The sequence below is a fragment of the Episyrphus balteatus genome, chromosome 1 (genome assembly GCF_945859705.1).
Source record: "Episyrphus balteatus chromosome 1, idEpiBalt1.1, whole genome shotgun sequence".
In the NCBI taxonomy this organism is placed as follows: Eukaryota; Metazoa; Arthropoda; class Insecta; order Diptera; family Syrphidae; genus Episyrphus; species Episyrphus balteatus.
Window position 1 is genome coordinate 69,515,764 of NC_079134.1, and position 13,218 is coordinate 69,528,981.

The 13,218-nt window shown below is 30.3% G+C and overlaps 1 protein-coding gene across 5 annotated transcripts in view; it reads right to left on the bottom strand.

Annotated features, from left to right (window-relative positions):
- The window catches only part of LOC129907649 (fatty acid synthase), a 90,476-nt gene that overhangs the window by 59,031 nt on the left and 18,227 nt on the right, over positions 1–13,218 (bottom strand). The gene's annotated exons all lie outside the window — the stretch shown is intronic.

Sequence of the window (13,218 nt, forward strand, 5' to 3'; positions counted from 1 at the left end):
TAACACGAAAAAAAAATTAAACTCGATCTATCAAAAAACACGAATGTAAATATAGAATGTAAATATCACTAGAATGTAAATATTTCGAAAAATGAAAAAAGAAACATTTTTTGCACCACCCTAATTAATATGTTTGCTTTTAATTTTTTTTACAATATTTACATTTATTAACAATAAAAACATGGAATCAAAAGCCAAATAATTGAGAGAGATTCCGTAAGAGATAGACGTGTTTATAGACTGTTCCGAGTGATTTAAAGAAAAAACTATTATAGGTCGTTTCAAATCAAAAGTTCTGACTCTGAGTTTATTTTCTTCCTTCCAATAAAATTGAGAGCAAATAAACAAAAAACTCAGTTTTATTGGCTCATTGCGACAAATCAACTCAAAAATAACAACAAATCATGCTTGTTTGAATGAAAGAAATGGTAGAAAAAAAAAAATAAACAAACGAAAAATCTGAATTTGTTTATTAATGATTTCTATGGTGACGACTCCAAAATAATTGAAAAATAAAAATAAGATATTTACTGCCCAATTATACAAATGAAAAGATGGGAATAGAATTTTAAGTTATGAATTGCTATCAAATAAACTGGACATTTCTGTTCCATCTTCACCTAGTCCTAAAACAATATCTTCGGCAAAGTTATCCCAACTGCCTTCAAATGATAAATAATTAAATAATTGTATGTTTCTTTGTATGGCCCGCGGATATGGATTATGGTGCGTTCTTTTATTCGACAATGTTAACTATTGTTTACAATAGTTAACTTTTATTAATCCTAAATGAGAAAAAAGTTACAAAGTGTAACATCGTGACGTCACAGCTTCGTTCCTAAATCCAGTGTTGAAGTGTCAAATAGTTACATTTTGTTACTTTTTCCAACTCAGCTTCTGGACTTGAGTTTCAATGTTAATCTCTCAAACACAAATAAATGGGGTAGAGAGGGGATGATGTGAGAAGAGAATTTTTTGTTTGTTTCCATATTTGAAATTATTTAATGCATATTTTTCTTTCAATTTGCTAAGAATTCAATTTGAAAGAATTATTTCAGTGCCAAATTAATTATTTCTTGTTTATTTATTCATAAAATTGATCTCAAAAAATTTGTTTTGACAGATCAACAAAATGTAACATTTCGTCGTTCCTAAATCAAAGTTGACATTTTGTAACAAAATCTAACAAAAACAAATACAACGATTTTTTTGACATAACAACAATAGTTAACATTATTCAATAAAAGAACGGGCCACTGATGCAAGCCCGGTAGCCTTGCCTCCGCTTTCTACGGCTACCAAGTGAATCCACAGACGGATCAATTTATTAAAATAGGGATATCAAGAACTGTTCGTCATTTTTTTTATCGTAATTTTGGAAAAAGTTCAGCTGCCTCATAAATGCTTCCTTCCAGTAAGCGAATGAGTTTTTTTTATTTTTGCTCAATTTTCCATGGGACTTTTGATTTGAAACGACCAATATAATTGAACTTTTTGAACTATTTTATTAGCTATCAATAAAATCTAAATAAATTTCGATTTAAATGTGGATTTGATTTGCTATATAAAATGGAAAACAATTGTAGAAGGTGCAGAAGAGTAATTCGCGGAGAAACGGGAATAAGATGTGCCGGTGTTTGCGATAAAATATTCCATGTAGCGGCAAGTTGTTGCGGTTTTGATTCTTATACATACGTCGAATGCATTAGAAACATGTGAAAACATAAGATTTGTATGCGGAGATTGTATTTTGTATATACATAATGTGGATTTTGCGTTAAAAGATATGTCATCGGCGGTGGAGAAAAACAGTGAATATTTAAAGGAATATAAAAATGAATTTGAAAGTGCGTTGGAAAATAACAAACGGGAAATAAAGAATCTGTTGGAAGCAATCGAAGAGCAATATACTAAGAGAATACATGAAATGAAAAAGGCCCAAATAATTTGTGAAAAGAGTGTAGAGGAAATTAAAAAAATAAATGATTTTAGTAAAGAGTTTAAAAAGCAGAGTGAGAAGCTATGCAGTGATGTGAGGGAGATGACAAGTAATAATAATACAGTCATCAACAGTGTGAAAGAGATGAAATTAGATATAGTGAAAGAGATAAAAGGTAGCGACAAAAACAAAAATACATTTACATATTCTGAGCAATTAAAAAAAGCAGTGGGAATGAGTGCACCAATTATATTAAAACCAAAAGCAAAGCAGGAAAGTGAACAAACAAAAAGTGAAATAAAAGAGAGAATTAAACCATCTTCAATAAATGTAGGAGTGAGTGCAATTGTAAAGTAAACAAGCAAGTTGCTATAAGATGTGAAAATAATGATGCACGATCAAAATTGGCTAATGAAATGAAAGAGAAATTAAGTGATAAATATGATGTACATTTGCCAAAAATGCGTTTTCCTAAAATTTTAATTACAGGATTGAGTGAAGCTTTGGAAGCCAATACAATTATCGAGGCAATAAAAAAGCAAAACAATATTCAGTGCGATGAAATAAAGTGCATTAAAGTGTATAAATCACATAAAAATTAACGTTTTTATAATGCACTAATCGAAATAGACGGAAAATTATTAAAAAACAACGGCAACACTTACAGTTTTGATTGATACTTTTTTCAAAAGCTAGAATTATAAACTTAATACTAATTTTAAAATGAAGTTAATTTAATCTATTGTTTTTGAAATACCCGATTTCAAAGTCAAAACTTGTGAAAAAAAAAGTTTAAAAAGCACATTGAGTACAATTTTCACAAAGACTGTGGACTTCAATACGAAATTGATCGACAAAGTAAACTGCCTTAATTGATTTCTTATCAAATCATGAAAATCATAGTGTTCCTATGCCTTCTACTTTTTGAGAAAATTGAAAAATAGACAAAATACTTTCTTTATCGGAATCACTCGTTTATTTCAAATAGGATTGATTAAAATAACTTAATTTTAAAATTAATATTAAGTTTATAATTCTAGCTTTTGAAAAAAGTATCAATCAAAACTGTAAGTGTTGCCGTTGTTTTGTAATATTTTTTTTTTTATTTTAACAATTTTTTCTAGAAAATTGCCCCTCCCGCCAAAACGGGGGGACATTGACCCCCCTCCCATAGTAAACAATGATTGTATTTAACCCCTCTACAAAATCTCATTATCAGTTCTTGGTGCTTAAGTTATCGTACTTTCCCCTCAAATGTTTCTGTTTTACTTGAGTAAAACTAAAAATGCGAAAAAAATATAGATTAAAATGGCCATACTTCGGTTAATTTTCAATGAAAAAATTTAGTGAGTACAGCATTTTGAAGGAAATTTAATCTTCTTTTTTTCTTTGGAGCAACGTTTATGTCTATCTCAATCCAAAAAACAAGTAAAAATTCTCTACAAAAAGTTTTGTGCAATATATCAAAATTTTGCTTGGTTTACGAGGTATATTGAAAAAATCAAAAAAGGGGCTTTTGCACCCCTATCTTCAGTTTCCACCCTCTCATTTAATAGCACTCTGCGGTTTTATCTTCTTTTATAACCCATTGAACGATTCCTGCAATAAAAACCCGTGAACGTCTTAGTTCCTTATTACCCTGTTTTTTTTCGACATAATCAATAGCCTATTCTTATAAACAGATTGTATCGGAACCAACGAGAATTTCCCAAAATTATTCTACTTTGATAGACTATGTGGTAACAAACTATGAAAATGTACAAGCCAAAGTAATAAAAGAATTGAAAATCAGTGATCACGAAACATTAGAAATATTTTTTGAAACCAGTTTTGCCAATACATATTATAATAAAGAAATTATAAAATATATAGCATTTAATGAGAGTGTTTTTCGGAGTGAATTGATAAACAATGAAAAATCTAGTTAACAGTAACGTAAATGAAACTTCAAAATCATTCAGTCAGAAAATTAAAGCGACTATGAGTAAGATGATGATCTCAAAAACAATAAGTTCGAAAAATTGCAATATCGGTTGGTTTAATCAAAACTTATTTAATATGAAATTAAAAAAAAATTCAACTTCATCAAAGAGCGGTTTGGACAAATAGTGCTGAAGACTGGAATAGTTATAGGTTATGTAGAAACAAGTACGTAAGTGATCTTCAACTACCAAAAAATAATTTCATTGCCAAAAAAGTTGATCAATCTAACGACCAAAAAACAATGTGGAGAACAATAAAATCGCTTGTGCTTAATGAAGAAAAAAGTGAGATACATAGATCAAATTATATGTGAGAACAGAACAATAAAAAACAAGAAAGAGATAGCTGACAAGTTAAATAGCTTCTTTGTGAAAAGTGTTGAGGAAATAAATGATAAAATACCTTTTGAGACATACAAAAACTTAATTGATATAAACAGTGAAACCTTATATGTATAAATTCAAATTAATAAATATGACTGAGTTAAAATATATAATGAAAAACATGAACGGTAAAAAAGACTATAACGGTTTGTCAACTAGGATGTTATTGAGTGCTATGGACATTGTGGGGTCTCTTTTTTGAATGTCTTAAACAACTCACTAAGTAGCGGAATATTTCCCGAACACTGGAAGAAGTCTACTGTTGTGACGATAGTAAAAGTGAAGAATACGGTAAATCCAGCAGAATTTCGCCCGGTAAACATGCTTATGACAGAAAGTAAAGTGTTGGAAAAAATTGTTCATAAACAACTACAAAGCTTTTTGGAATCGAACAACTACTTGAGTGACTATCAGTCAGGATTTCGACAACAACACAGCTCCGAGTCGCTTTTAAATCTGGTTGTGACACAGTGGAAAACCGATGTATATGAAAAAAAGGTTGTAGTTACGGTTTTTTTGGACCTTCAAAGAGCATTCGAGACCATCGATCGAGACATACTAGTTCAGAAACTGAGAAGATATGGTATTAAAGGAGTAGAACTCGAATGGTTTAAGGGTTACCTATCAAAAAGAACTCAATATACAAAAGTAGCGAACGAAATTTCTGGAAGTATAGAAGTGAGACTGGGAGTGCATCAAGGAGCAGTTCTGGGAACACTTCTTTTCATCATTTATATTAATGATCTGCAGAAAGTTCTAAAACATTCGAAGGCTAGAATGTTTGCAGATGACACGCTTATATACATTTCGGGAAACACAGCGGGCGAATGCATCAATCAACTTAATGCTGATCTAAAAAACCTAGAAGTGTACTTCAAAATGAATAAATTAAAACTTAATGTTAATAAATCAAAAGCTATAATAATTAATGGTGATTCAACTGAAAATATAATTATTAATGAAAATAATATAGAAAAAGTAAATGAAACAAATACTTAGGAGTAATTTTAGATAGAGAACTAAGTTTCCAGAAGCATATACATAAATTAGATTTGTAACAAAATTGCAAAGAAGATAGGCTTTTTTCAAAGAATTCGAAATAGATTATCGCCAAATTGTGCAATAAAAATTTATAATGTTATGATTAAGCCACATTTTGAATATTGTTCAACAATACTGTTTTTAGGTAATAATCAAATGACTGAGCGATTACAAAAGTTACAAAATCGCGGAATGAGGTGTATTTTAATGTGCAATAGGTTAACACCAATACAATCAATGCTAAATACTTTACAATGGCTTACAATAAATCAGAGAACAATCATGAATGTACTTATATTTATATTTAAAATAAAAAATAATATGCTGCCAAATTATTTATTTAATAAGATAGTTTATGTATCCGATGTGCAACCATATCAGTTAAGAAACAGAGGTGATTTTAGACTACCATTTCTATCAACTAGCAGATCTCAGAATATATTGTTTCATAAAGGTTTTAAGGGGTTATATCTAGTTGTAAGTGCAAAAAAACCTTCTTTTTTGTGGATTTTTTGTGAAGAGGCATTTAAATATATAAACATAAAGAATACATATCCATATAGCAAATATAATTTATTAAAATAATTCGCTGTGTATTTAAAAAAATATTGGGTTCCGTTATTTTTGTAGTAGATCTCCTACACGACCTCCAAAAAAAGGTGTCTAGCGGTGAGCAGGATATCTCTGATCCAAGTCACTTAAAATTAAAAAAACCAAAAGATTTATTGTCAAGTTAGACGAATGCTGGTAATGAACGAAGGAACAGTCAAAATTTTGATTTTTGACAAAATGGCGGCTTCCCAAAGAAAAAAATCGTTGTTTTTTACGAAAATTTACACTTTAAAGTGGCTTAAAAAATCAAATTATAATCAAAAACCTTTTTCCTTCATTCATTACCTGATGAAAGTATCTAAGAAAATTGTGTAAAAATTTCAAGCCGATTACTCCAGGCGTTTCGAAAATTTTGCTCACCGCCAGACACCTTTTTTTTGTAGGTCGTCTAGGAGATCTACTACAAAAATAACGGAACCCAATATTTTTTTAAATACACAGCGAATTATTTTAATACATTAAATTTGCTACATGGATATGTATTCTTTATGTTTATATAATTAAATGCCTCTTCACAAAAAATCCACAAAAAAGAAGTTTTTTTTTTGCACTTACAACTAGGTATAACCCCTTAAATTATTTAAAAATCTGAATGATCCAAATGAATTAAAAGTAGAAAACAATGTGATAATATTTAAAAAAATGTTAATCTCATATGTATGTAAAATCTAATTATTGTTAATTAGTATTTAAATAATAGCTAAAGCTAAATAAAGAATCAAACCAAAAAAATAACTACTTCGCGAGTTCTGCAGCCATAAAATTTTGGCTGCGCAATCTGCCCGACGCGTCGCGACGTTGCGATAATTAGAATGGGATAAAATAGATTTGGGGTGTTTCAACCCCCCAATGCCCCTTCCCTGATACCGGACCCCAAAATATTGCATTGCCATCCGAACCTCATATGAATCGATGATTGTTAAAACAACATAAGTGATTTTTAAAATTTCTTATAAGGCGAGACCAAAACTGCTATAATTTTGAAAAGAAAGCCAATTTTTTTGTTAAAATAGTCAATTTAAAGTCTAAGAATGTCAATTGAGGTATTAAAACTGTCAAAACATTGGAAATTCGGTCGCGTTATGGAAATTATAGTGGTTTTTCTCTCTACTACAAAAAAATTTAAATTTCACTTATGTTGTTTTAACAATCACCGAATCATATGTGTTCAAAGTTTCAGTTCGATACGATAATGGGAATCCGGTAAAAATTGTTTTCCAATATTTATATTGCTAGTTTTTTAGTTGCTTTGTCAGTTACAAACAAAGCTAATAAAAGCGTATTAATAATAAAAAAAAACTTTATCATGTTTGCTAATTTCCTGTTTGACAACTTTTTTTTTTTGGTGCGTACCTATTATTCATACATACATTTTCCTTAAACATTCGAATTCACAATCAAAAGTTTCTGTAAACAAAAAAGTTGATTAAAGGAGTGAATAATGACAAAATAACCAAACTGCGGGTTGAATAAGAATTTCCAATTAAATTTTGCGAGCAATTTCAATGTGTTAATCAAGAAAGTAAAAGCAAAAACCAGAACAATAACCTTCTTATTCAATATAATGCATTTTTTAAGAAATCGCCACAAATTCTACAAGTTCGAACGCTATTTACACGTGTAAATATAAATACACGTGTAAATATAAATACACGTGTAAATACAAATACACGTCGTCGCCCTAGTATTGGAGTGCCGTATACGCCAAATTGCATTTTTTGAACTAGGTATGCAGTCGTATGTTTTCGAAGTTGCTCTTTTCAAATCTGCTACCGTTTTTTTTTATCTTTTTTCGTTGCCGAGATATTCACTATTGTTTTGACAAAAACAAGAAATTTTGGCATTTACGTCAAATTTTTCATGCAATGCAAGAAAATTTTGAGAATTGTTTTGACGTACGTTATGTTTTTTTTTGACGTACGTGTATATGAATAAAAGAAACTTCTGATTTTCATGGCGTATACGGCAAACTCATTTTGGACAAAAATTTAAATATTTTGAAAACTAAACGAATTGCAGATGTCCAATAACATGTACAATGGTCGGAAAAAGTATTTTGACAAAATGAACATTTTTCTAACTGATGAGAATAATCTGTAACGGTTAAACATAAAATAAGGAAGTTGACGGTTATTTATTAAGTATATAATGGTGAATATCATGATGGTCAATGTCAGTCATATAGTTGGTATTATGCTTCGAGGCTGCATTTTTTGTATAAAAAGTATTAATTTTTGAGGGAAAAAAGTATTTTGACAAACGTTCTTTTTCAACGTTGGTAAGGTAACGTAATGCATTATACGTGTTTCAAGCACGTATACAACTGACAGACTTGTTAAGGCCCCTATTTGTAAAAAATTGGGCAAAACGGCGGAACTTAACATTGAAATTAGTGCATCTTCTGTTGCAAGTCATAACTTCTGTGTGTCTGTTAAAAAATCTGTGGAGAACTGAATTTATCGCGGGAAATTAAAAATTACCAAATATACAAACACAAAAATATAATTATACTATTCAAAATTTACCACAAATGGACAAAAAATGAAAAAAATGCACTAAGAAAAATTGAAGCATTTTGAAGAATTTACTTTATCGCGGATTGACTCCAAAAAGTCTGAATTTGGAAATGCCATTCTTTCATCAAAAACTTTGTTAGCAAAAGTACCCTTTGCATTGAGATCAAAGAAGACAATTTTACTATGTTTATGGGAAGATAATACAGTATTTATCTCATAAAACAAAAATTGAAAAAAAATTTAATTCTCAAAGGGACATGTTGTTGTTCTTTTGCTTCTGGAACAAACTTGACCAAATTTTCACGGAGCTTCAACAGTTCCTTTTCGTTTCCCGGATCATTGATATAGAAATTTGTGAGAATGTGGTCCATAAAAGTTTGTTTTTGAATGAAAGAAGCATACCAATATGTTCCTTTGAGACTTCAGTTTTTTTCAATTTTTGTTTTATGAGATAAATACTGTATTATCTTCCCATAAACATGGTAAAATTGTCTTCTTCGAGCTCAATGCAAAGGGTACTTTTGCTTACAAGGTTTTTGATGAAAGAATGGCATTTCCAAATTCAGACTTTTTGGAGTCAATCCGCGATAAAGTAAATTCTTCAAAATGCTTCAATTTTTCTTAGTGCATTTTTTTCATTTTTTGTCCATTTGTGGTAAATTTTGAATAGTATAATTATATTTTTGTGTTTGTATATTTGGTAATTTTTAATTTCCCGCGATAAATTCAGTTCTCCACAGATTTTTTAACAGACACACAGAAGTTATGACTTGCAACAGAAGATGCACTAATTTCAATGTTAAGTTCCGCCGTTTTGCCCAATTTTTTACAAATAGGGGCCTTAACAAGTCTGTCAGTTGTATACGTGCTTGAAACACGTATAATGCATTACGTTACCTTACCAACGTTGGAAAAGAACGTTTGTCAAAATACTTTTTTCCCTCAAAAATTAATACTTTTTATACAAAAAATGCAGCCTCGAAGCATAATACCAACTATATGACTGACATTGACCATCATGATATTCACCATTATATACTTAATAAATAACCGTCAACTTCCTTATTTTATGTTTAACCGTTACAGATTATTCTCATCAGTTAGAAAAATGTTCATTTTGTCAAAATACTTTTTCCGACCATTGTATATAAAAGACACATTTTAATTATATATCATACTAAAATATCAAAAAATACCAGCGGTTAGTTCTTTCGCAATTATCTTCCGAACATTTAAATGCGATTTCCCAAAAATGTAAAAATGGCGTATACGGCACTTCAATACTAGGGCGACGACGTGTATTTACAAATACACGTGCTTTGGCACGAATATTTTAAATACACGTGTAACACGTGTACCTTAATACACGTGCAATAGTAGGCTCTAGTTGGTATGCTCCTGAGCGTAATCTTAGTTCTCGATTGCTATTTGAGATCCCTTTTCACAAGGTGAATTATGGTTACAATGAAGCTATTACTCGTTGTTTAAGACAGGCTAACTCAGTTTGTAACATTACTGATTTCAATATGTTTTTAAGCAGAGATGTATTTAAAAAAAATATTATATCTTTTTTCTTCTCTGGTGGGTAGAATATATTATAATTCTTATTGTATTCTGTAGTATATAAGAGATTTATAACTCTGCTTGACGAAATAAATAAATAGAAGTAAATGTTTTCTAACCAAAACCACATTTGAAGTTTGATACATCATTGAAAAGGTATATACATATTAGACTGGGCCAAAAAAATAAAATATTTTTTTTTTGAAAGTTACTTCGAAAATCTTGTTCAGGATGATGAAAAAAAAGTTTGGTGAAAATTTGAGCCGTTAAAAAAAATTTTAAGAGGGGTATCATCGGTGTTTTTTATTTTTATACATGATATGATGTTTTACAACAGAACTGCTAGACGATCAAAGTAAAACAAATTTCTGTTCATTTTTTCTTATATAAAATTAAATTTCCTACAAAAAAGATCTAATTGAAAATTTTCGTCAGACGAGCCGTATTCGAGTAATTAAGCTTTTTAAATCGAAGTGTTTTTTCAATTTGACTGTTTCACTTTGGAATTTTGTGATGAGCAAATAAGTGAATAGAAAAATAAAACCACGACAGATTCTTATAGGAAATTTAATTCTCTACAAAAAAGGTCTCATAGTAATTTTCCCTAAATTGAGTTCTGAAGAAGTTATTCACGATTTAAATCGAGAAAAAAATTAAAAAATCAATCAAGTCAAGTCAAAATCGTTGTTTTTGAACACATTGTGAATGCTTGAAAACAATAGTGATTTGAGAAAAATTAAGTTATATACACTGAGGGAAAAAAAGAACTTCAAATCAACGAAAAACACGTTGATTCAACTATTTTTCGGAATGATTTTGCGTTTACGACGAATATTTTAAAATCAAAGTAGAATATCGTTAGTTTAAAGTGGTTTCCTGTTATAAGACATCCTTTAATTAAAGTTATTTCAACTTTGAAAAAAAGCTTCTATTTAATTAAAAAAAAGAAAAAATTGGCAGCCACTGGGATCACTGGGCGAATGCTTTACCAACATGCTATCTCACTGTTGGAAATAAGGGTGATAAAATCCAACTAAAGCTAAAGTCCGACAAAAATTAAAAAAAAAAAAACAAACGTTGTTTCCATTCTAATTTAAAGATATTTCATATTAGTTTATTCAACATTTAATCAACGTTGAAAATACCTATTTAATTTTACGTTGCGGTTTTTCCTTCAGTGTACTAAATTCAAATTGGGCTCATGGGCCGTTACTTGTGTCACTAAAATTTAGATCACACTCATGGGGAAACATAGCATAAAGCGAATGCGAATTTTTTTTTATTAATTCTTTGGGCTCAAATGGCTTATAATCCATCTCTATGAATTACTCGTCCGGACAACGAAAACCGGAAGATGGGCACAGGTAGGCAAACAAAGTTGCAGAACTTCAAAAAATTGTTTAGACGCTTAATTCTATCAAATGGGTCTCCACTGTTTATAAGGCATTGTTTTTCAAAACAATCTTTGTGTTGCATATACACATATAGTGCTGACAACTCTTGACAATTTTCAAAAAAAAAAATTAACTCGGTTGAAACAAACAGAGCTAAAACACGTTATCTTAAAAAATTATGCATTATGTAGAAAGTCCTGGAATCATCTGTTGCTCTGAAACGACTGCTCTGTTTCACTAGAGAAATTGCCTCAAATGAAACAAATTGGGTGGTTTCATAGTTATCAATCATTCCTTATAACAGTGTAAAGTCCAGTTTGTCTTTTAATTGACTTCAAATTTCAACCAAATGTCCACCTAGATGAAGCATTTTTACCACTGTGCGACGCACGTCCACCCAATACGGAATATGTTCCAAAGTATACGACGAAAACAGTTAAACATGGAGAGTCGAAAATTTTAGAGGACAAAATGACGACTCCCATAGACTTTTTAAATTTCGCTTCAAAAATAATTCCTGAATTCGATGGCTCACCAGAAAATTTACAGCGTTTTATTGATGCTCTTAATCTGGTTAAGGAAAATGTAGGGACTAACGAAAAAAGCGCCGTATCTTTAATTACAACAAAATTAAAGGGAATAGCGCGAAATTTTATAACCAATGAAAGCACTGTTAATGATATAATAAAAAATCTTCAAGAAAATATAAAAGGAGAATCTTCGAAACTACTTATCTCAAAATTAATGAGTATTAAACAAAACCATAGACCGACAAACTCTTATGTTAAAGAAATAGAAGAGTTAAGTTCTTCACTTAAAAGGGCATTTACAGAGGGTGTTCCAATAAGACTAACTGAGGAATACTCTACTCAAAATGCGGTCAAATCTTTGACGGCAAATGCCTCAAATGAAAAAATTAAATTAATAATGGAAGCAGGTCAATTTAATAATATAAACGAAGCTGTTTCCAAATACATAAACACGAGTACAGAAGTGAGCAATACTAGTCAGGCTCAAGTTCTATACTATAATAAAAGACACAACTTTAGTAATTATCGCGGTCGTGGACGCGGACGCGGCCGCCAAAACTATAAAAATCAAAATAACAGACAGGCTAATAGCTACAGAAACTCTTACCAGACACAAAATAATAACAATCGCTTCTATAGGGGAAACCGAAATGTGCGTGAATAACCGAAAATCCGGAAAACGGTACAGTCCCCCAGATTGTGGACCTGGGGGATGCTTAAATGAGTTGAAAACTAAAAATAAAATTTTTAACATAAACCTAAATCTAAGCAGCTTTATTAAAGTTAAAAACACTCTAAGTAATGTAACAAACACCTTTCTTGTAGATACAGGAGCTGATGTTTCAGTTTTTAAAGCAAATAAACTACATTTTGATAAAATTATAAACAAAAGTTGTACGTCTAAAATAAGTGGAATAGGCAATGGTGTAATTCATTCCTTGGGTCAAACTTCCGCCGAAATAATTATTGATAAGAATATTTATATCAAACACAATTTTCAAATCGTTGATGCAAGTTTTCCTATACCTAGTGATGGTATACTTGGTCTAGATTTTATAAAAAGATACCATTGTGTTTTAGACTATCAGCATCCCCAAGACTGGTTAATTCATATAGCTTAAAACTCTCATAGTGTACGGTTGTGTTCTTTTGATCTTGATAATGACTGGCAATAATTCTAAATTATTAAAGAAGTGCTTTGGTTGCAAAAATCCTATTCATCAGGATGATAGTGTCATATGTGGCTTTTATTGTGGC